Source organism: Ixodes scapularis, unplaced genomic scaffold (assembly GCF_016920785.2).
Source record: "Ixodes scapularis isolate PalLabHiFi unplaced genomic scaffold, ASM1692078v2 PGA_scaffold12__126_contigs__length_90152505, whole genome shotgun sequence".
Classification (NCBI taxonomy): Eukaryota; Metazoa; Arthropoda; class Arachnida; order Ixodida; family Ixodidae; genus Ixodes; species Ixodes scapularis.
This window is the reverse complement of record NW_024609838.1, coordinates 52,066,701-52,088,378: the sequence shown is the minus strand read 5'-3', so window position 1 is coordinate 52,088,378 and position 21,678 is coordinate 52,066,701. Positions and strand designations below refer to the sequence as shown.

The 21,678-nt window shown below is 43.1% G+C and overlaps 1 long non-coding RNA gene and 1 pseudogene across 1 annotated transcript; both read left to right on the top strand.

Annotated features, from left to right (window-relative positions):
• The first annotated feature begins 4,524 nt into the window (after positions 1-4,524).
• On the top strand, positions 4,525-20,847 carry LOC120837075 (annotated as a pseudogene).
• LOC120837080 lies at positions 8,474-9,726 on the top strand. Its single transcript, XR_005714804.2, has 3 exons — positions 8,474-8,524; positions 9,251-9,345; positions 9,665-9,726. It is a non-coding gene; the product is annotated as an uncharacterized LOC120837080 (long non-coding RNA).
• Positions 20,848-21,678: the final 831 nt, after the last annotated feature.

Here is a 21,678-nt window from a genome sequence, read left to right as displayed (position 1 = left end):
AATGTGAGCTGCCCTGCCAGGCCGCTTCATACAGCCTATCCAGAACATGCTTTAGTGGCGCCCTCTCGAGCCGTCGACACGGAGTGCGGCAGCCGTGAGCGCTCGCTGAGATCATTACCCCTCCTCTAGTTCAAGGCCCCGTTCAAGCGACTAAAGACGTCATGAAGGAGAATTTTTTTGCGTGTTTTGTAATTTTAGCTGATAGCGTTTAAAACAAAGCGGTATTCGAGAAAATAATAGTTTCATTAAGTTACTATGTTCAGTGTGCTCAGGTTCGGTGCAAATTGAAAACCATTAAAAAGTCCTTGCAGGGCCTCTTTAAGGAAAATAAGAAGGCGAGCTAAGAAATTATGCATTTCGCTTGACCTGAAGCAGCTTGGTTTATCCATTGACAAGAGTAAACTGCCCAGCTATGAGATTTTCTTTACTCCAAAAACACATAAAACCGATTGCCCCCTCAGGGCCATTGTGTCTGAAAGAGGCACTTGGCAAAATATTATCGTTAACTTCCTCCAAGAAAACCTAAATTATCTTGACATTAAGAATCCCTACTTGATTAGGAGCTCAGATGAGGTATTGCGATTTCTCCAAGAAACCAAGGACAGAACGCTCATGGCTTTTCGATTGTCGTTAAGGATCATTATTATGCCCTTCCTCCAAATCTTCCCCTGATGTGCATACAGGACAGTGTTAACCCATTCAGTGTCGTAGCTTTTCAAAATGCAGCAGGGGTGTTTATCAAGGATTTTCTGGACCTGATAATAACCTACTTGCTTTCTACTTTCGCACCTGGAATAGCTTAACGTATTTATTGTCTTGCCTTCATTGGCTTCCCGAAGCTTAGGAAGAGTTGACTTATTTGAAGAAAGGGCTTGCGCCCGCTTGTCTTCAGCCGTAGGAACTCTCGTCTATTACAAGAGGTGTGCACATTGCAGTCTTATTCTAAGGCGGTTAAAAAATGCAGCACTTCCTCTGAAGCTCATGTGGTGCTCATGTAGTTTGTGCATTACTTGAAGCATCGCGTGCTAAAGTTTAACGCTAAGGTTACCTTTTCCGATGCCTTTCCTCCCAAGAATAAGAGTACACAGATATTCCCAGATTCGAAGATCGTTTGATAAATCTTAGTAACTCCCCCACGGGTTTACATAAAATGATAATAAACCAGTCGTGTTGGGATGTACTTCGAGTACATGGTGCTTAAAGTCCTACTTTAACTGTGTTTAGAAAACTCGTACTTTACTTGAAGCGCATTCCCTGAGCATGTAGTATTTTACTTAGTATATTTCCGGTACTTTCCGAGGAACCGGCTTCAAACTACCTTCCATAAATTCGAAAACAAATAACATGGCGCATCGTCATGTGAAAACGCGCGCTCTTTTATTTTGAGACGTTTTTTTGGTCATTTCTCTGAGTGATGTAATGGCGGCCGTAAGGCCTATACAAACAAGTGCCTTCTAATTTTGATCGTGTTAAATAGTTTGTCAGCTTGAGTAATACAGCTACTCTGTGGAGATCTGAGCTTATCCAGAATTTTCCGCCATTTCCGTAAAAAAATGATGCACCTCCGATTACCCCTGGATAAATTCAAGCTAGTTATAAAAACACTGTAAAGGGGATGAAAGGACATCATGAAAGATGGTGTTAAACGTACTTGTACTTTACTTTGAAAGTGCACTGAATTTACAGTACTTCACGGCAGGTACCCAGTCAATACACAACATCCTGAGGACATCTTCATAGGTCCTATCATCCTCATCCGCTAAAAGTATTTCATTGAATGTAAGCAGAATAAATCCTACGGGCGATCCTCAATTCGTCATCAACGTGGCGTCCTAAGGACTTCCCCACAAGGTCCTACCATCCTGGTCCACTAAATTTGAACAATACCGTGCAGGTTTTTCGAATAATCTTTAGGGATCAAATATAGAAAGAAAAGAAACCACTGCAATGCCAAAATGCCGCTAAAAAGTTTAAAACAGTTCAAACCGCCGAGCAGCGGGCCGACTTCTAGGCGGCGAGTGCGTGATGTCGTCGCAATGCGGCTTTTGCTTTAGAGTTTGGCCGAAATGCCGAAGCGTTCAAGGCGTATTTCAAGCGAAACCCCAGAAATGGAGTCTGACACAAAATCAACAGAAAATACTAAGTGGATTATTGTATTGAAATATTTTGCTGTAAAATTACGCTGAGCCAACGAAGCAACGGCCGAATCCGCTTTCTGCACGCCGCCGCAAAAAAAAAAGGAGGCCGGAAGTTATATGCGCGGGAAAAAAAGCAGGCATTTTTTCGACGATATGTGCGAATCGGGTAAGTAGCTTTTAATTACTATTATATATAATTTGCAGTGCAGAATGAGGAAGCTAGGTCTCCTAGTGAATCGTTAGCACAAATCTGAGGCTGGCCAGGAGTATCTGCGCAAGTGTATTTGTATTTAGTGCAATGTCTTTCTTATTGCTTCCGAAAGTGCCGCAGGTCATCCCTTTCGCCGAAAGGTTGCCAGACGTGTGAGTGGCAGTGTTCCGCTAATTGATACTTATTCAGACTCATCAGAACAAGCAAGCTCCAGCGATGCTAGTGAACACCACTGTGATGCTATCGCAGCTGTTGCATGTGCTGTCACTCGAGCAATTGGAAAAGACGCTGACGACTGGGCGGAAGTCTTGATCGCTGAAAGTGGACTCGAGCAGCTGATCGCTCGTTACCGCGTTAGCGGAGAGAGTCCCCATGGTCGATGTCCTCGAGTCGTTGAAACTAAAGCTACGAGAGTGGGCTGTTGAATACCAGTGTGTGACTCGCATGCCAGCGGTTCTTCACAGTCACAAGTGCTTGGCTACCCTTCCCCTCGCTGCAAGAACTATCAAGGGAACACCTAGAAAATCTGGAGTGATAGAAGATTTTGGCAGTGAAAAATACGCGCACTTTGGTATTGCAGCTGGTCTTGACATTCACCCGAAGAAGTTGGAACTGCCAGTCTTTTTTGTGTTAAACTTTTACGTTGATGGCCAGCCCTTAGACAATAGCTCTAAAATCAGTTCTGCCCTATCTTTTTCCAAATTAGCAACTATAAAAATAGTCATTTATTTCTTGTAGGAGTGTTTTTGGACAAAGTAGGCCCTCCTCAGTAAAGGACTTCCTTGCTGCGTTTGCTCAGAACTTCAACAGTTGCTGATCTCTGTAATCTCCCCTATTGATAAGGTAATTTCTGACAGAGTAGGTGCTATCATTTTTTATGCTCCTGCTATGGTATACACACTGAGCACTGTAGGTCACACTGGGTACTACAGCTGCTATAAATGCACAGTAGAGGGCGTCTACCCTTATAACCAAGTGTGATTTCTTGATTCTGTAGCTATGCTGAAAACAGATTCAAGCTTTCGAGGCACGTTGCTGGAAGAAGATCACTGTGGGAGTAGCATCCTCATGGAATTGCCAATTGACATGATTAACCAGATAACCCAAGATTACATGTATCTTGTTTGTCTGGGGTTGTACATAAGCTCCTCGTCTTGTGAATTAAGGGGTCAAAGAAAGTTCGGCGGGGACCCTTGGTTCGGGAAATCTCTGTAGGAAACATCGAGCTCGCATTTTATGTTTTGTATGAGTTCAATCGGAAACCACCAAGTCTGAATGAACTTGACCGCTGGAAGGCGACTGAGCTTCGTTTCTTTTTGCTTTATGGCGGACCAGTTGTCTAGACGAAAATCGTTTATAGGATGTTTCAAAACTCTCTTGCTTTTTATGTAGCAATCACCAGTCTGGCTACTCCTAGTTCAAGTTCAGATGATTTCGGCTATGCCGATAGTCTGTTGATGTCTTTCATCAAAGTCTTTTCAAAGATCTATGGACAGGAGAATGTCTCGCACAATGTCCACGGGTTGTGCCACTTGACAAGCGATGTACGCTCGCGTGGTCCTCTGGATTTGTGGTGCGCCTTTTCATTCGAGAACCCCATGGCTGCACTGAAAATGATGCTTAGAAAACATGGGCTTCCATTGGAGCAGCTCTGCAACAGAATTGCTAAAGAGAAAAATGTAGCATCAGGGAAGAAGGCAAACATCCAGGCAAAGCTTTCCTTCGATGTTGAACATGAGGATGGCCCCTTGTTGCCACAATGTCAGGGCCCTCAATTCGGACGCGTGACTGTGCAGCACAATTTTTTTTAAAGAGAGGTAAAGGGGACATTGTATGCGTTTTGACGATGGTGCCTTCGTTAAGATTGAAAACATCGCTTAGTTCTCAAGATGAGGTTTTCCCTGCATCATTGGTCGCAAATGTCTGTAAGTGAATTATTTTTACACTACTCCTTGCTTTTCTTCAATCCTCGGTATCCTTGAAGTTTCTGGTTCGTCAAGCATGTGTTGCTGGCCCACTTGACAGCGTATCAAAGAAGTGCTTATAATTCATTTTTAACAAGCGAAACATCGTTTTTTTTTCATGTTCACACAAAATTGTAATTTGCACTTCGTGTTTTCTAAGCCAAGTGTGTACTGTGAAACAATAAAGTGTAAGTGGTTAAGCTTGGCGGCGATGGTACATCAAAGATGAATCAACGATGATTGGTGGTATTGGCCTCCCGCAAAAGGTTCGAAGATAATTTACATGCTTACTAAAAGACGCGAAAAACACAGGAGAATGGAAGCGTGTGCTGGGCATTCCAGTAGCATCATTTCGGTAGTATGATGGTTCTTCTTTATAGCTCCAGTTTATTTCACCAAGAGCCCAAAATGGGGGAAATTCAAAGGATACTTTCTGTGTGTTACTATCAAGCATTTTAATGTAAGCTGTTTATTCTGATGTGGTCAAAGGGCAATAAAAATTAACACACTGCTGCATGTATATATGGCATCATGAGGCACATACAATTTTTTTGTGTTTCAGTAGGCAAAACAATGTCACGAGTAGTTATTTTAAATAAGCTCAATAATTAACTGCTATAGGTTTTTTTTTTCTCTCTTTGCGCTGAATAATTAAAGCAGCGTGCCGCAGACAGCTTAAAACGTCGAGCATTATGTTCTCAAAACTGTTGTTTTAGCGTTCGGTTTGGCTTTTTGGGTGGGTTTTCTGGGAAACACTGCTTATTTTTAGTTGTTTGGCGTGTTCCCATGTGTGATCCCGAGTGCAGAGAATTTCACTATTGTTTGCGTGTTTATTTTTATTTTCTTTCATAGCCATGCATTTGCATGTCAGACGTGTATTTTCCAATTAGGTGAGGAATAAAACTTGAAAATTTTGAGATATTCTGTTTGGTACACTGTAAAAAATGTACGTAAAATCTACATGCATTTTCACAATAAAAAAATACGACGCGCCCTCCTATTTTTAAAACACGAGTTGTGATCGTTTCTCGGAGTGCGCGGGGCGAAAAGCGCGCGCGGCGAGCCGAGAGCCCGCGGAGCATGCCAGGCGCCAGGACGCCGAGCATGCGCAGAGAAGGGCGAACCCGACCCGTGCTCGACGCCACCACCACCTCCGACGCCCGGAGGCCCCCCTCTCCCTTTCCGGCGCATCGTCGCGTTTGTTCATGTACCGCCGCGTGTAGGACGTACTAACAAACTTTTTCTTTTCGTTCTCGCGGCAATCACAACCTCGTGGTTTTTGGCGTTGCCTTATAAGCCGTTCCCTCCATTCGTTCCTTGCGGGAAGCGACGTCCAAAGGTATGCACTACTCCAACAAACTTTCTATATAATATCGAAGACAATATGAGCGTGAACGCGCCTCCGCTTGTCACTGCGCAAGCGCGTTCACGCTCATACCGTTTCCGATAGCACTTGACCCTTTCGCACCGCAATCGAAGCATCGTGGTTTTTGGCGTGGCCTGTTTGGCTGTATCTAGCCGTTCCCTCCGTTCGTTCCTGGCGGAGCGACGTCCAAGGTATGTGAACACTACTTTATTGCTTCAAAGAAACATCGAAAGGCATAAAAAGAAGGATGGAGCTTCTTGAAATCGGTACTCCAAAGAACATGTTGTATACGCTACAAAGTGCTACTGGTCCCCGCTCTGCATTGCCGTAGGTAGTGTCTGCGGTGCTGCATGAGGACCGAGTGTGAGTGCGTCCTTTTGAATAACTATTGTATTTAAAATCCAATAGATTTGGCGTGTCTTTGAAGGTTCAACACTCAAACGTGCTTACTTGAAACTGGTCATACAAACAGTTTTGAGCCAAGAGTATTATGTTTTTTCTCTTATTCGTCAACTCTGAAGCCGTGAAATCTTAAAAACAGAACAAGAACGGCTACCGTGCATATTTTCGTTGCCGTCGGCTCCGGTAATGTAGTACTGAATGCAAAAAAGAAGCCTCCTCTATCCTACAAGAGGCTGGTGTCCAGCAAAATAATCGCGTTAAATAATGATTTGATCGAGGCGTTTGAAAAATCGTGCATTTCTCGAAACAATGTTAGGGCCTTCTTCTTGCAAATCTGGATAGCTCGCCGAGTGAATTCCTGTGCCCCTTGTAAATCGCGAGCGATCTCTCTGTGTGTTGCGCTTGTAGATCAAGAGACGAACTGATGTGCCCAAGGAGGTGGAGCGCGTAGAGCGGTTGGAAGAAATTCGCTGCGTAGTGGTTCCGCATAGGCTCGCGCGGTTGACGTATGTATATTCACTCGCGACATTTCGGTTTCGATGTTTATGCCGCCGTGTTTGTCACAGCCGCGACAGCGTTCGTATCCATTTCGCTAGCAGTACTGTTGATGTCATGTTATCAGGTGGGTGCATTTATGTTACACGAGCCATACGAACGTGCTCACGGTGCCCACCGTGCTACCCAAGTTTGGTGCCGACGCTCTCGCCTAATAATCGAAGTTGAAATCGGAATCCACTAATAGGTACTTGGGAGGGTACGAGTTTCGTCATTGTTCCGTGGGGAGGGTAACAATTCGTTTTTTAGCTAAGGCAGCAGAACCGTAAGTTATGTACCGTATGTCGGATCACGACGCGACGTCATCGCCCGAGATGGTTTCCGTGCAGCCCATGAAGTATCGCCGCAGAGCTCGGCAGTGGCAGCGGCTGCCAGAGGACAGAGCAAACTCGTTTGGTGCAACATGTGCCGCTGAGCTCACTCGCGGAGGCTGGGCGCTCGAAGCTGCGATTCTGCGAGCGCTCTCGGTTCGCAAAGGGAAGGGGCTATAAAGCGGTCCAACGGTTGTTTTTGCCATTTCGTTCTGGGGACGCCCAAACAGATAAGCAAGACGAAAAAAAACAAAAAAAACAGGTGCAATCTTTTTTTGTGTCTGTAATGTAGATTTTTCATAAATAAACGTTTCTTCATTTTCAAATATTTGTTCATCTGGGTAATTGTTCATGTGATCTGTAAAATTAAATCTTCATCGCAATTATATCGTTCATCGCCAGCTGCAAATTTTGCCAGCGTGCCAAACGTGCCGGCTTTTACGGTCGCACGGAGCAGATTTATGCAGACGGTAAATTCAAAAAAGTTTCCGTTACCTGGACCATGCAAATTCAAGCGTGTACATAATATTAATTTGTTTTTCGTAACTTTTTTCCCCAAACATATATCACTGTTTTGTGTGACTATGTGACCCTGTGTTATGTTGTGGCGGAAAGTGAGTCATGTAGTATAACTGACATCAGCAACATCTCAAATTATGTGTACACCACTTGACTAACTCTATCAATGAGTGTGTTGATATAATTAGGCCAAACATCAAAAGGCAAAACGGATGTGTGCAGCTCTCCGGAATCAGACAGTGCGTATTTTCTGGTCTACAGTCCGTAGACTATGCATGTATAAAAGTTGTTTTTTTATGTTGTGCAGACTATCTACAGATACGGGTTATACTATGCAATAATTTTTGTTTCTAGATCCTTCGTTAGCACCAGACTGGTCTGATTGGCTTGCAGATTTTAGAATGTTTTATGCCGGGATTAAGAAGTGAACGTCACACTTTCAATCTGTTGCTCAGGCTTTCTATGCCTTGCGTGTGACACACTGCTTGCTTGGATGCCTGCAAGCGGTCAATGTGGGTCAAGCTGAGAGCTCTGTGGTTCACCCAGGAGAGCTGCACAAGAAAATCCAGACTTTCGTCCGCAAATATCTTTTGTGCGAGAGGTGCGGACTGACAGACTATGGATGTTAGCTTTTCAGCCTATGTTTTGCCCTGCGGACTATGCATTGAGCGCCAACTATCCAAACGAAAACTTATTTTTTAGGCAAAATTGGCTCCTAGGGTCTTTAAACCGGAAAATACAGTACTTTAAAGCACTTGTTGCTTACGCTAGAAAGTTAAACGAACCCTGCCGTCAGTGTTCACTGTCTTCGGAGCAATAACTTTCCTATCAATCATGTTCGGGAACCGACAGTTGGAGCTTAGTCATTAAAATCAGCATAACATGCTGATGATAATTTAACAAAAAGGGCTTTCGCACCGTCCTCCCTGGAAATTATTTTGCGCGCCTAATTTTTGTTCCTGTTTCCCCAGACCTACAGAAGGGCTCTTTATGTCCCTCTGTCCGATGGTGGTCGCAAGCGAGGCCTGCACCGTTATTGCCATCACCATAGTCTGAAGGTACGTTTACACCACTTGACCACTTCCATAGGCGAGTGTGCTCAAACATTAAAGGGCCAAATGCCAGCGTGCTGGTCTTTTACATTGGGCAACACTCCAAACCATTTGTTTTATAGGCAAAAAAGAAGTTTTGCACTTGAGCGGTCAGCGGTGGTGGTATTTCACTCTCTGCGGAGTTGTAACTTTCTTGAGAATCATGCAAGCGCAGCACAATTTGAAGCCAAGCAACCATAACATGCGGATGGCCAATTCACATACTCTTTCCTCTGTGGCAACTACTGCAGGCGTCTAATGTTTCTCTTTTTTACCCAGACCGACAGCAGGGCTCTGCCTGGCTCTGAGTCCCTCTGTCCAGTGGTGGTCGCAAGCGAGGCCTGCACCGTAATTGCCATCACCACAGTCTGAAGGTATGTATACACCACTTGACTACTTCCACAGAGGAGTGTGCTCAAACATCAACGTGCCAAATGCCAGTTTGCTGCTCTTTTGAATTGGGCAACACTCCAAACCTTGTGTTTTATAGGCAAAAAAGAAGTTTTGCACTTAAGCGGTCTGCGGTGGTGGTATTTCACTCTCTGCGGAGTTGTAACTTTCTTGTGAATCATGCTAGATCAGCGAAATTTGATGCCAAATCAATAGCAACCATAACATGCGGATGGTTAATTCACATACTCTCTCCTCTGTGGTAATTACTGCAGGCGTCTAATGTTTCTCTTTTTTACCCAGACCTACAGCAGGGCTCTGCCTGGCTCTGCGTCCCTCTGTCCAGTGGTGGTCGCAAGCGAGGCCTGCACCGTAATTGCCATCACCATAGTCTGAAGGTATGTATACACCATCTGACAACTTCCATAGAGGAGTGTGCTCAAACATCAAAGGTCCAAATGCCAGCGTGCTGCTCTTGTAAATTGGGCAACACTCCAAACCATGTGTTTTATAGGCAAAAAAGAAGTTTTGCACTTCAGCGGTCTGCGGTGGTGGTATTTCACTCTGTGTGGAGTTGTAACGTTCTTGTCAATCATGCTAGAGTAGCGCAATTTGAAGCCAAATCAATAGCAACCATAACATGCGGATGGCTAATTCACATGCTCTCTCCTCTGTGGTAATTACTGCAGGCGTCTAATGTTTCTCTTTTTAACCCAGACCTACAGCAGGGCTCTGCCTGGCTCTGCGTCCCTCTGTCCAGTGGTGGTCGGAAGCGAGACCTGCAGCGTAATTGCCATCACCATAGTCTGAAGGTACGTATACACCACTTAACTACTTTCACAGAGGAGTGTGCTCAAACATCAAAGGGCCAAATGCCAGCGTGCTGCTCTTTTAAATTGGGCAACACCCCAAACCATGAGTTTTATAGGCAAAAAAAAAATTTGCACTTGAGCGGTCTGCGGTGGTGGTATTTCACTCTCTGCGGAGTTGTAACTTTTCTGTGAATCATGCTAGAGCAGCGCAATTTGAAGCCAAGCAACCATAACATGCGGATGGCTAATTCACATACTCTCTCCTCTGTGGTAATTACTGCAGGCGTCTAATGTTTCTCTTTTTTACCCAGACCTACAGGAGGGCTCTCCCTGGCTCTGCGTCCCTCTGTCCAGTGGTGATTGCAAGCGAGGCCTGCACCGTAATTGCCATCACCATAGTCTGAAGGTACGTATACACCACTTGACTACTTCCACAGAGGAGTGTGCTCAAACATCAAAGGGCCAAATGCCAGCGTGCTGCTCTTTTAAATTGGGCAACACTCCAAACCATGTGTTTTATAGGCAAAAAAAAAGTTTTGTACTTCAGCGGCCTGCGGTGGTGGTATTTCACTCTCTGCGGAGTTGTAACTTTCTTGTGAATCATGCTAGAGCAGCGCATTTTGAAGCCAAATCAATAGCAACCATAACATGCGGATGGCTAATTCACATACTCTCCTCTGTGGTAATTACTGCAGGCGTCTAATGTTTCTCTTTTTTACCCAGACATTTGTAGTTAATTTGTGGAATTGAAACAAGCCCACAGACATCAAAATAGCTTGTAAAGTGGGACACCTGTTCTACAATTTAAATGGAACACAGATTCGACAAACATTTTGCTATTTTGGATCGTTGACTAATGGAAAGCTGGGTCAATTAAACTAGGATGTCAAATAAACACATTTAACGCACACTTTCAGTGTAGGAATCTGCCTTTTCTGGACATTTGATACTTTATGAACCTCTGCCGTTGGTTACATAAGCACAACATTATGGCAGTATTCATCAGCTATGTTATTTCTTATTTCAAAACCTCTCCCATTTCAGGCCGGAAGTTCACGTCATTAAAACTGCCTGCATCATGTACAGTTGCCATGTGTGCAAGCTGCAACAGAAAAACTTGTACCACTATGAGAGACAGTATAGGCTTCATTCAACAAGTCACAACCTAAGTTTGCCCTGCTTGAAAGAATGGTGTAGCAGGTCTTTCCGCTCATTCAATGCGCTAAGAGTGCATACGTCAAAATGTCACAGTCAGCAGAAATCTTATCACGACGGGAGAGAATATGTTTGCCCTCACGCATTCCGCTCACAAAAGGTTTGGAGCAGACTGGAAATGACCAAACATATCAAAGGCCACATCAGTTCAGGCCTCAAGACAAGTTGCTTCATGGAAAACTGCAGACGGCAGTTCCATAACTCAAATACATTCTCAGCGCACATGAGTCGCTGTCATAGTCACCCCAAAAATCAGTCTCGCTTGCTACGGTAGTGTAGTTTGTGACGTAGGTTCAGCTAGGTGGTGGATTTGTTTTGTTAAAATAGTACCAAAGAAAACACTTACCTCAGCAAAGAGTTGCAAATAAAAACAATATATTTGTTATGGACCAACGTGGTTTTGAGCTTATTCAGATTAGAGCTTGAAAATGTTGTGAGCCGATGGGACGTTCGAATTAGCTCAAACATTGAAGGTAGGAACGAAGACACTTATCACTTCACTCTCATCACCCGGTTTGTCTCGTATATGGTTTAGTGCCCCTCAACCGCGTTTTTAAACTTCCACCTGAGACAGCCTTAATTCCATGTCTGTCCGTAGGAAACCTATTGTATTTATTTGTAACATTTGACCGGGGCAAGTTTCTCCTTCGAAATTTTTATAAAAGAAATCCACCACCTAGCTGAACATACCGTAGTATACCGTGCATCCGCCCACTCTCCACTAAGTGCCCATTCCCAAATTTGTAATATCTGAGAAAGTCTGCGCAGTACGTTGAAATGTAAAATTAATAACCGGAAAAGCGCCCATCTCCCATTTTTTTTGCGATTATGTCTAAATATTGAGTGGGCGCTTGCCCGGTATTTTACGATACGTCACAAATTACAGTGCCGCTTCTCGCGAAAATGGGTTAGATTCCCTTTGGTTCTCGCTGTAGAATGTTTAAAAATTGGAAGACTTCCTTTGTTTTCCATAGTTTATACGTATCATCAACCTGATTACTTTTTATATGCCATATTTTTTTAGAGTGATTAGTGGGCAGGTTTCATATGTTGCCCTAGTAGTCTTAAAATAGTCTTGTTTTCACCTGTAGCATATGTGACTTGCTGTAATTTGTGGATGATTTCTAAAAGATCCTAAACACAACACCTGGCCTTGAGGTGTTGGGATCAACGAAAACTGCATTTTCCCTGATAACCGCAGGCTTTTTTCAGATTAAAGCGTAGGCTGGGGTCCTGACAAGCCATTCTTTTTTTAACCGGTCCGGGCACATCGTTTTTTTGAAGGTAAACTACGGTCTTTTCCAAGTGTCTGCTCCTTATTCATCATAGACATTATTTGCTGCACTAAATTTTTCTTCTCTTCTGAAATGTCAATTGGTTTTCAACTAAATCTAAATATTCCCCGGCAATTGCAGGTTTTCTGCACGTAAAGCGCATGATGGAGCGTGGACAAGTTTTTTGTTGTTTTAATCATCCAAGGCATGGAGTTTTACTGAAAGTGAGCTATGGTCCCGTTACAAGTGGTCCATGTTTTATTCGTCAGACATTCACTGTGTCAGGTTTTGTCTTGTTCCTCTTGTGCAATATCAACTTAAACTCCATTTTTCCTGATAAGCGCAGGTTTCGTCAGACGAGAGCGTAAGCTGGGGTCCGGACAAGCTGTTATTTTTTTTTCTTAAACGGCCCGGGCACATTGTTTTATCGAAGGTGAGCTATGTTGTTCTTTAAGTGTCTGTGCCTTATTCGTGACAGACATTATTCGCTGCACTAGATTTATCGTCTGAAATGTCAGTTGGTTTTCAACTAAATCTGCATTTTCCCTGGCAAATGCAGGTTTTCTGCACGTAAAGTGCAAGATGGAGCGTGGACAAGTTTTTTTGTTTTTTTAATCGTCCAAGGCATGGAGTTTTACTGAAGGTGAGCTATTGCCCATTACAAGTGGTTGTGTTTTATTCATCACAGACATTATTAGCCGCATCAGGTTTTATCTTGCTCGTCTTCTGAAATATCAATTGGTTTTCAACTAAAACTGCATTTTCCTGTTAAGCGCAGGTTTCTTCAGATGAAAGCGAAGACTGGGGTCCGAACAAGGTGTTCTTTTTTTTAACTGGCCCAGCCATATTGTTTTATTGAAGGTGAGCCATGGCCTCCTACCCGCCTTACTTGTCACAGACATTATTTGCTGCCCTAGATTTTTCTTCTCTTCTGAAATGTCAGTTGGTTTTCAACTAAATCTGCATTTTCCCTGGCAATTGCAGGTTTTCTGCACGTAAAGCGCAAGATGGAGCGTGGACAAGTTTTTTTTTTTTGTTTTTTTAATCGTCCAAGGCATGGAGTTTTACTGAAGGTGAGCTATGGTCTCATTACAAGTGGTCTGTGTTTTATTCATCACAGACATTATTAGCCGCATCAGGTTTTATCTTGCTCGTCTTCTGAGATATCAATTGGTTTTCAACTAAAACTGCATTTTCCTGTTAAGCGCAGGTTTCTTCAGATGAAAGCGTAGACTTGGGTCCGAACAAGGTGTTCTTTTTTTTAACTGGCCAAGGCATATTGTTTTATTGAAGGTGAGCTATGGTCTCCTACCCGCCTTACTTGTCACAGACATTATTTGCTGCCCTAGATTTTTCTTCTCTTCTGAAATGTCAGTTGGTTTTCAACTAAATCTGCATTTTCCCTGGCAATTGCAGGTTTTTTGCACGTAAAGCGCAAGACGGAGCGTAGACAAGTTTTTGTTTCGTTAATTGCCTGAGGCCCGAGGCACGGTGTTTTACTGGAAGTGAGCTGTGGTCTGTGTCCTATTTGTCACAGACATTACTTGCTGTATCAGATATTTCATGCCTCTCTCCTGCAATGTTAATTGGTTTTCAACTAAAACTACGTTTTCTGTGATAAGCGCAGGTCTCCTCGGAGGAAAACACTAGGCGCCGAGATGTGCTGGCCTTCCCTTATGGTCCAGACCAGTTGTTTTCCTCAAGGTGAGCTGGTCTCTCTTTGCAGATGGACCAGGATTATTTGTATTGTGTGCATGTCAGGCTCACCTTGTTTTGTATTGTTTCGACAGCCTTGTGCTTACCTTATGACTATATACATCTTTCTTTTGCATACGCAGGGAGCATTGAGATAGCCCTACACCTCGGAAGAAGTACCCATAAACGAATTTTAGATATAATAAAGAGCTATTACAATTTCCCTCGTTTTTTGTTGTTTAAAATAAGCTCGAAGAAAACAGCTACAAAGAGCTAAAGAAAAAAATTTACAAACGACCGACCAAACTATTTTGCATTTTCACTGCTGTCTCAATTCTGAACCCTTTCTCAAGGGTGTTTATGTTGTGAGAATTTGCTGCCGATATGATGCTTTAATATGATCCGGCCAGCTTGAGCTGCACTTTCGAAAACCTCCAGGTCGCTCTGGTCTGTTGCAACTCTAGAACAGTAAGAGCAAGCCCCTCCCACAGTGCCCGCCACTCTTTCAACATCAGCAGAGCGGAGGCTGGAGAGTAGGGGAGTGGGGAGGAGAAAACAACCAATCATGGTGCAATGGTGGTTTGCTTCTCTCCACTTACCTATTATTCTTGGGTTGCAACAGATTTTAGCAGCTGACAGCTGTGTCTGCAGGTGCATCACATGAGAAACACTGTAGCTAGCTGCTGTTTTGCTGCACCCTATCTCACCTATTTTGAAGTTAAAGTTTCTGTGCCAATTATTTTCTCTTCATTTTAGACAAAGCAGCAGAGCTGCTCCAAAGTGCATGAATTCACTATTGCATTGCAATCCCCATAGTATATGGCTCACGTTTTCAGGTGCATTAATGACCCTGAAGTTATATTTCAGAATATCGTTGCACAGAAATTTGTGTGAGTGAAAAATATTGGACAGCAGAACATGAGCTACTTCAGTGCCTCAGCTAAAAAGAGATGTAGAAACAAATATTTTGTAAAAAAGAAATGATAAAATGCTTAGCAGCTCTTTTAAGAGTGGTTGCCCATTAAAATGCTAATGTGCCCACATATTGTGAAAATATGTGAAAAAAGATGTCGTCAATGCAACGGTACCCATTTTACCAAAGTGCCAGGTTGCTTGTTGAAATTATGTGCATGCATAATTTTAATGGGCATCCTTATACTTCGGAAGAATGAGTATTATCATATTAACGACTTTTTTCACATTTTTTCAGAATATGGGGGCACGTTAGATTAATGTTATAATACCCATTTTTTTAGAGTATAAGGATGCTCATTAAAACGATGTGCACACATAAGTTTAACGAGCATCCTCGTATTTTGAAAAAATGGGTATCTTTGCATGAACGTCCTTTTTTTACATATTTTCTGAATATGGGGGTGCGTTATATTAATGGGCATCCCTTCTTAATAGAGCTGCCAAGCATTTTCTCGTTTTTTCTACGAAAGATTTTTTACAGTGTAGTTCAAGCAGCCTTTTAACAGCAAAGCTGCTCAGACTCACCGTAAAATGTCTGATGTTAACAAAACAATTCGGACTGCCCCGGCCTCCTTGCCCACACGTGCGCAGGGGCGCCGAGAGTAGCACTGTGGAAGGCGTTCGCGCCTTTGACAGTGATCGCGGCGTACCCGGCATTGCCTAGGTGGACACCGCTACCTAGGCTCAGTTTCATGTGTAGTGTGCAGCGCTGTCAAGGAAACTCGCGCGAGCGCGTCGCCTTGCATGCACTTCGCCTCATTCCAGCGCGCTGTTGTGCAGATGAGACGCTAGAAAGAGCCACGCTCTCATGCCTGTGGCTCTGACCGGCTGTGGCGAGCACAGCCGGTTAAGCGACCGCAGGTGGCGTGAAAGCTGTCCCGGTTAGCGAGTCATGTGAAACCTCCAGTGTCGATTCTGCCAGTGCATGAGTGGCGCGAAGGGCCGTTTTGAGCGGGAATTTCTGGGCATGGAATTTGGGCACGGCTTTCACATCTGCGACCGTCTTAGCTAAACTTAGGAAAAGCTAGGTCTATTCCCTGCTCCGCTGTTTTCCCAGTTTTGCACTACTAGAGCAAGCTGCTCACATTTTAGTTTTATTTTACAAGCCCTGTACGCTTTCCACAAGGCCTAAAGAAAAGAGAATTATGTGAATTACACGTTCTTGAGATTTTTAGCTCATATTGTTTCGGTGGATATATTCTAAGAGTGTTTGTAACATTTGTGAGAGGTTTCATTGAAATCTAAGTAGAAATAAGACAGGAATGTGTTAAAGGCCATGTTCTACCTTATACTGGAGCTCGGGGCTCACGGAGCCAAAGCTCTTAGTAGGGAGTGCTGATAGCCTGACTTCAATCCCGACCCAAACGTGTGAAGTTTCTGTTAACATGCTTTTTTTTTTTTTTTAGAAAAGCAGTTTATGGTGTACGCCTTATGTTGACATATAATCTAAATACGTATGTCTCTATTAACTTGTTCATATATTCTGTTTATTTTTTTTGGTGGCAACTGTGTTCTAACCCAGCTTCCAAAATTTGCCCCAGAGTCTTTAAAAAAAATAAAAACTCGCAGAAATCCCAAAGCAGCTGAATATATCTCGAACCTGTAGAGCGAAACTGACCTTGGAAAAGGGAAGAGGAAACAAAAAGCAGCACGCATCAGCGACTCCGATTGAGATGTTCCGCAAAGGAGAAGGCCACAGCCCCCGCCTCTGACAGGACGCAATGCCATGGTGGATGAGGGCTCCTCTAGTCCACCCACTCCAGGTCGTGCAGCCACACTAAGAGGTACTCTGGTTGTCTGATGTGCCACCATTGCAGATCTCTATACCGAATTTCTTGATAACATGTACCGAGCTAAAACAAAGTTAAGCACTCCATGCAGATGAGGCAAGTTTTATGTTGTTAGCAGTTGAGGGGAAAGTCTCAGTTATTTTTTTTTGTTCCTTATTAATAAAGTAGTTAAAATTACTTAACACAATTTCTAAATACCAGCTTTAAAAACGCATTAGAAACCCACAATGCAAGAAATTGAACTTCCCATATTTCTGTTTAAAAGATAAAACAAATCCCAGAAACTTAAAAAAAATATACATTGCGACTGAGTCTTCCAAGTTGCGACTGGTGGGTAAGTGTTTATGTGGTTTTGCTGTTATTTTTTAATGTCTCATCAGATGTTGGGAAGCACCTGACAAATGTGCAAGCTTGTGTTTATTGCAGCCACCATTTGGAAACTTTTTCAACTACTCATAATTGCGGGCAGTGTTTGCATACAAGGGGGGGCACCTATTCAATGACACAGTTAAAGGAATTTGCACTTGCTTTTCAAAGTCATGTGCATATAAACCTCCTCATACCTGAAAAGAAACTAATCAATTGGTTTTTAAATAGCTTGTTCTATTTTTACTTATAAAGTGCGTAGGGTTCTGGTCCGATTCACCGGGCCCCTGTTTCCGGATGAACATGACACAGCAACACCTAGATCTTGGCAAAAGGGGTTTATTCCACTCACATTTTGCTGGGTGGGGGGAAGGGTCTCGGGATCGGAACAAGTAATCATGGAAGCCTGGAGAGGGTGCGCCGTCACTGTATGCTGCCGGCATGCCGATCGTCCGTGCGGTGCTGCTCCACACCGCGTGCTATGGATGTCGCCGTCGAGGGTTAAATCCGGGGTCTAAGCCCGGACCATGTCACCGGGCCGTCGCTCGAGCCGGCGGCGCGGTCACCGCCAGCGCGAATGTCCGACGTGTCCCGTTTCCCACGCAAGAGTCCCCTCTGCCATCTCCCGTCGTCCGTCGTCCCAGCTTCCCTCCTCTCCGCGCGGTCGTGCCCACCAGACAGACGGAAGCCTCCGGTCTCCCATCCTGGGCGGTCTTTCGCTGGAGCTCCCCGCCTGGCTCTGCCGCAGCACTTGCAGGGCCTCGGGCACCGACGCTGTCCGGGAGGGGGGTCCTAGGATGTCCACCGCCGACACCTCCAACCTCTTCAAGATGGGTTCCGAGGGAGAAGGCACTCGGGCACCAAGCTTCAAGGGCGCCCTCTTTGCCACGGAGGCGAGCATAACGAGTCCCCAGGCACCGGCGTCGGGATTTCGACCAGAGGGTGTCTGACAAGACCCCACAAGTCTTATGAGAACAAAAAGGAAAAACCGAAGTCGCAAAATTTTACATCATGCTTGGAAGAATGACCCGAGGTACAAAATTGTTACCTCAGGCTTTAGTGCTTATGAAAGGTCGTGAAGCAGTTGCTATCTTGTAAGCATGCTAATATAAAAGATTATGTTGTCACTACGGATGATTTAAAGAAGGGTCTACAAAAAACTAGTGGCATAGGGAAAACACCTTTGTTCTTAAAAGTACCATCATACACCTCCGGAATAAAAAATACTGGGTAAATGACTTGCTCTGTGTTTGTTCACATGAGTGCTCTTCCTGTGCAGCGTCCAAAACGCAAAAAAAAAATAGTTCCTGACAGGTAACAATTGCAAAGTGAATAAGTGCTCACGACCTGTAAGCGTTTTAAAACTGTTCGGTGGTGAGGTCACTTATTTGTTTTTGATTTGTCTTCAGTGAAACTGTGTTTTTTTTGCAGCATTCAATCGATTCAGCACAACCCCCAACTCCACAACTCCTTAACGTAATGCTGAAAGTAAAACTGTATCAAAAGGAACGTGAGCCTGAAGGTATGAAACCTTTCTGATTGCCTTTGAGAGTTCGTTTTAACAATTTTATAGAATGCTCCTGTTGATGGCTAGGGTTTCAGGCGACACCCCTTAAACATTTTACACATGATCCGACAGAGGCTTGACATCCTTATTGCCTTGATGGGCACTTTGTTAGAAGCTCTGAACAAGCACAAGGAGGAGGATGACGACGACTGCACCATTCAGGAGCCACACGCGAGCTACGACAGCTTCATGGAATTTGAGTGCCAAATACAGGCTAGCGAATCTATCAGGAAAAAGGTTGAAAGTGGATTACGTGATAATTTGGCTAGACTCCATGGAAGCGCCTTTTATTTATATAAACCTGTTTTCTGTGACACAGGTAAATTGGCTCGCAAGACTGGGAGGGAAGAGTGTAGGAGCCACTACTCGTCGACTGCTGGAATCTCTAATTACCCAAAATGTTATCAGTTATCAGGTTTATTGTGCGTAGATCAAAGGTAAATACATTATAAATATTACAGAAGGAGGTCCCAGAGTCAGAGACTGGAAAGGGACCTCCTGTTAATGGTAGCAATAATAATAAAACAAATTTACAGCAGTCAGAATAGAAAATAAATTATGACATGAATAAGTGAAACACAGAACTAATTGCAGTGATATAAAATGAACAAAATAACAGTAAGTTAAACACTCATAATAATTATAAACTTATAAATAAAATAACACTGAATAAACAGAGCAAGGTTATAACAGTTGGAATTGCAAATCAATTTTGAGAATAAGTGAAATGCAGTGCTAATTACAATAATATGAGAAACAAAACGGCAATTATCAAAAAGAGAGATACACAATGACGTCATGAGAGCAATGTATGACTAAAAGGACTGAAGAAATATGCGAAGTTTCTGCTTAAACACGTGAATTGATGGTGATTGCTTGATGGCTAAAGGTAATGAATTCCACACAGCCGTGGCTGAGAAGTTGGTGGTAAATTTACCATAGTTAGTCCTAGGCTTAGGCAATAACAAGTTATGATGAAATGCGAATCGAGTTATCTTATGCTGTGGAAACTGATTATCGTTAAGAAGTGTTGGAGCGAGTTTGCCGTTCACGAGATTATACACAAGTAACCCGAGGGTATATTTATTTAAATTGCTAACAGATAAAATATTAAAAGCACGCAAAAACCAAGAAATATCAGATGAAAAGTGACTAAAGGTGATGATACGAAATGCTTGATTTTGGACGTGCTGCAATGGAGACAAATGTGTGCGATAAGCATTTCCCCACGAAGATATGCAGTAGTTAAGATGACTATGTATAAATGCGTAGTAGAGGGAAATGAGCGTATCGATGTGGAAAAAGGCGCGTACTTTGATTAATGCTCTTATGCCGAATGCTGCTTTTCTAGTTAAGGAGTTAATATGCCTGTGGAACTTTAAATGAGTGTCTAATTCAACCCCAAGAAATACAACGTGGCTTCCAGCCGTCAATACATTAGAGTTTAAGTGAACCAATGGAAGCCCTGGAACGATTTTGTTGGTTGATGTGAAAATGACAAAAGTAGATTTAGAAGCGTTAATGTTCAGTATATTACGCCGACATCAGTCAGCAACATTGGCAGCGTCAGCGTTAATTTTGAGTAACAATGAGTCAAGGCTGTTATCGGAAGTAAAGATGGTAGTATCGTCAGCGTATAGTAAACAGTCAGAAAAATTAATGCACTGAGGAAGGTCGTTAATATATATTAGGAACAGCAGAGGTCCAAGAATGCTGTGAATTTCAGCTGGAGAGGGCAAAAGGGCAAGGCGAAATTTAAACAGCTGCAGTGTGTTGAGCTCAAATACCGTAAGTATACAACACATTATACCAATACTTCTTAGAAGGGGCGGTGTTTGGAATTAGTGGTTTTTCCCTAAATAACCGATAAACATCTAATATATGCTCTGAAACTGCGCAACAGTTTCACAGTGTGATTGATCAGTTGGCTGGCTCTAATATTCAAAGTATTTATGATAATAACCCAATCACCTCAAGGAAGGGATGAGCAGACTCGTGACATTGTTGCGATTTTGCCGCATAGCTAGCATTCTTGGTTTTGAGTAACTAGTAATAAAAACCTTCCAACTTTTCAGAAGCTGTAAAAGTAAACCCCCGTATCGCAACGACCCGTCACGACATCAAAGAGATAATCAAGACATGGCTACGACACGCGGCGGAGAGGCGCAGGACGCTTGAGGAATCTGCTATTGGCAACATCCCCTAACATTTTATGATCATCTATATTCACGTAAAGTGTGCATCTTGTTAAATTCATGCTTTATTTTTTTTCTTTTCAAGCTCCTCTAAAGGTAATAAATTGTCTGACCTGCAGCCACCATTACACCATAGGAAAGTTTTCTTAGTTCACCATTACCATTTCCAGTAATTTTAGTGTTCAAATTCTAGTATCTATAGCTAGTTTCTTTCTGTTGAATATTTCTAGTCATTTTGATTTCAAGTATTGCTCGTGCCTGACAAAGCTGTCAACTTTAACTGTTTTATGGGTGCTTATATTGAGGCATAATGAACGTCTCTTGTCTGCAGCCAAATCATAACTTGTTAGACATGCAGCCAGAATTTCTCTACAGAATTAATTACCATTTCCGGTTATTTCTGTTTTTAATTTTAGTACCCTCATTTCAACATTAATCTTTATTGCTTGCTGTCATATTGCTTAGGAGCTCTGACAAGCCCAAATTCATATTTTCATCGTCTAAATAAAAATATAGAAAAAAAAATCTAAAATAAAAACATCGTAGCACGCCAGCTGACCATTTAAAAATCCCAGTCTTCGTTCCCCATATTGACTCCTCCATTCATTCATCCAGGGACGTCGCAGGAAAGCCTTGTCACTGTCATTCCTCAAGGCTTTCCCGTGATGTCTCCCGATCAACGAAGGGAGGAGCCCAGAAGAAAAACGAGGACCGGCATTTTTAAAAGGTCTGCTAGCGTTTTAGAAATTTTCTTTTGAGGGGCTCTTTTTTAAGAGCATCTCAAAAGAAAATCTTTTGTATCTTTTTTTATTTTTAAGACAAAACAAAATTGAGTTTGGCCT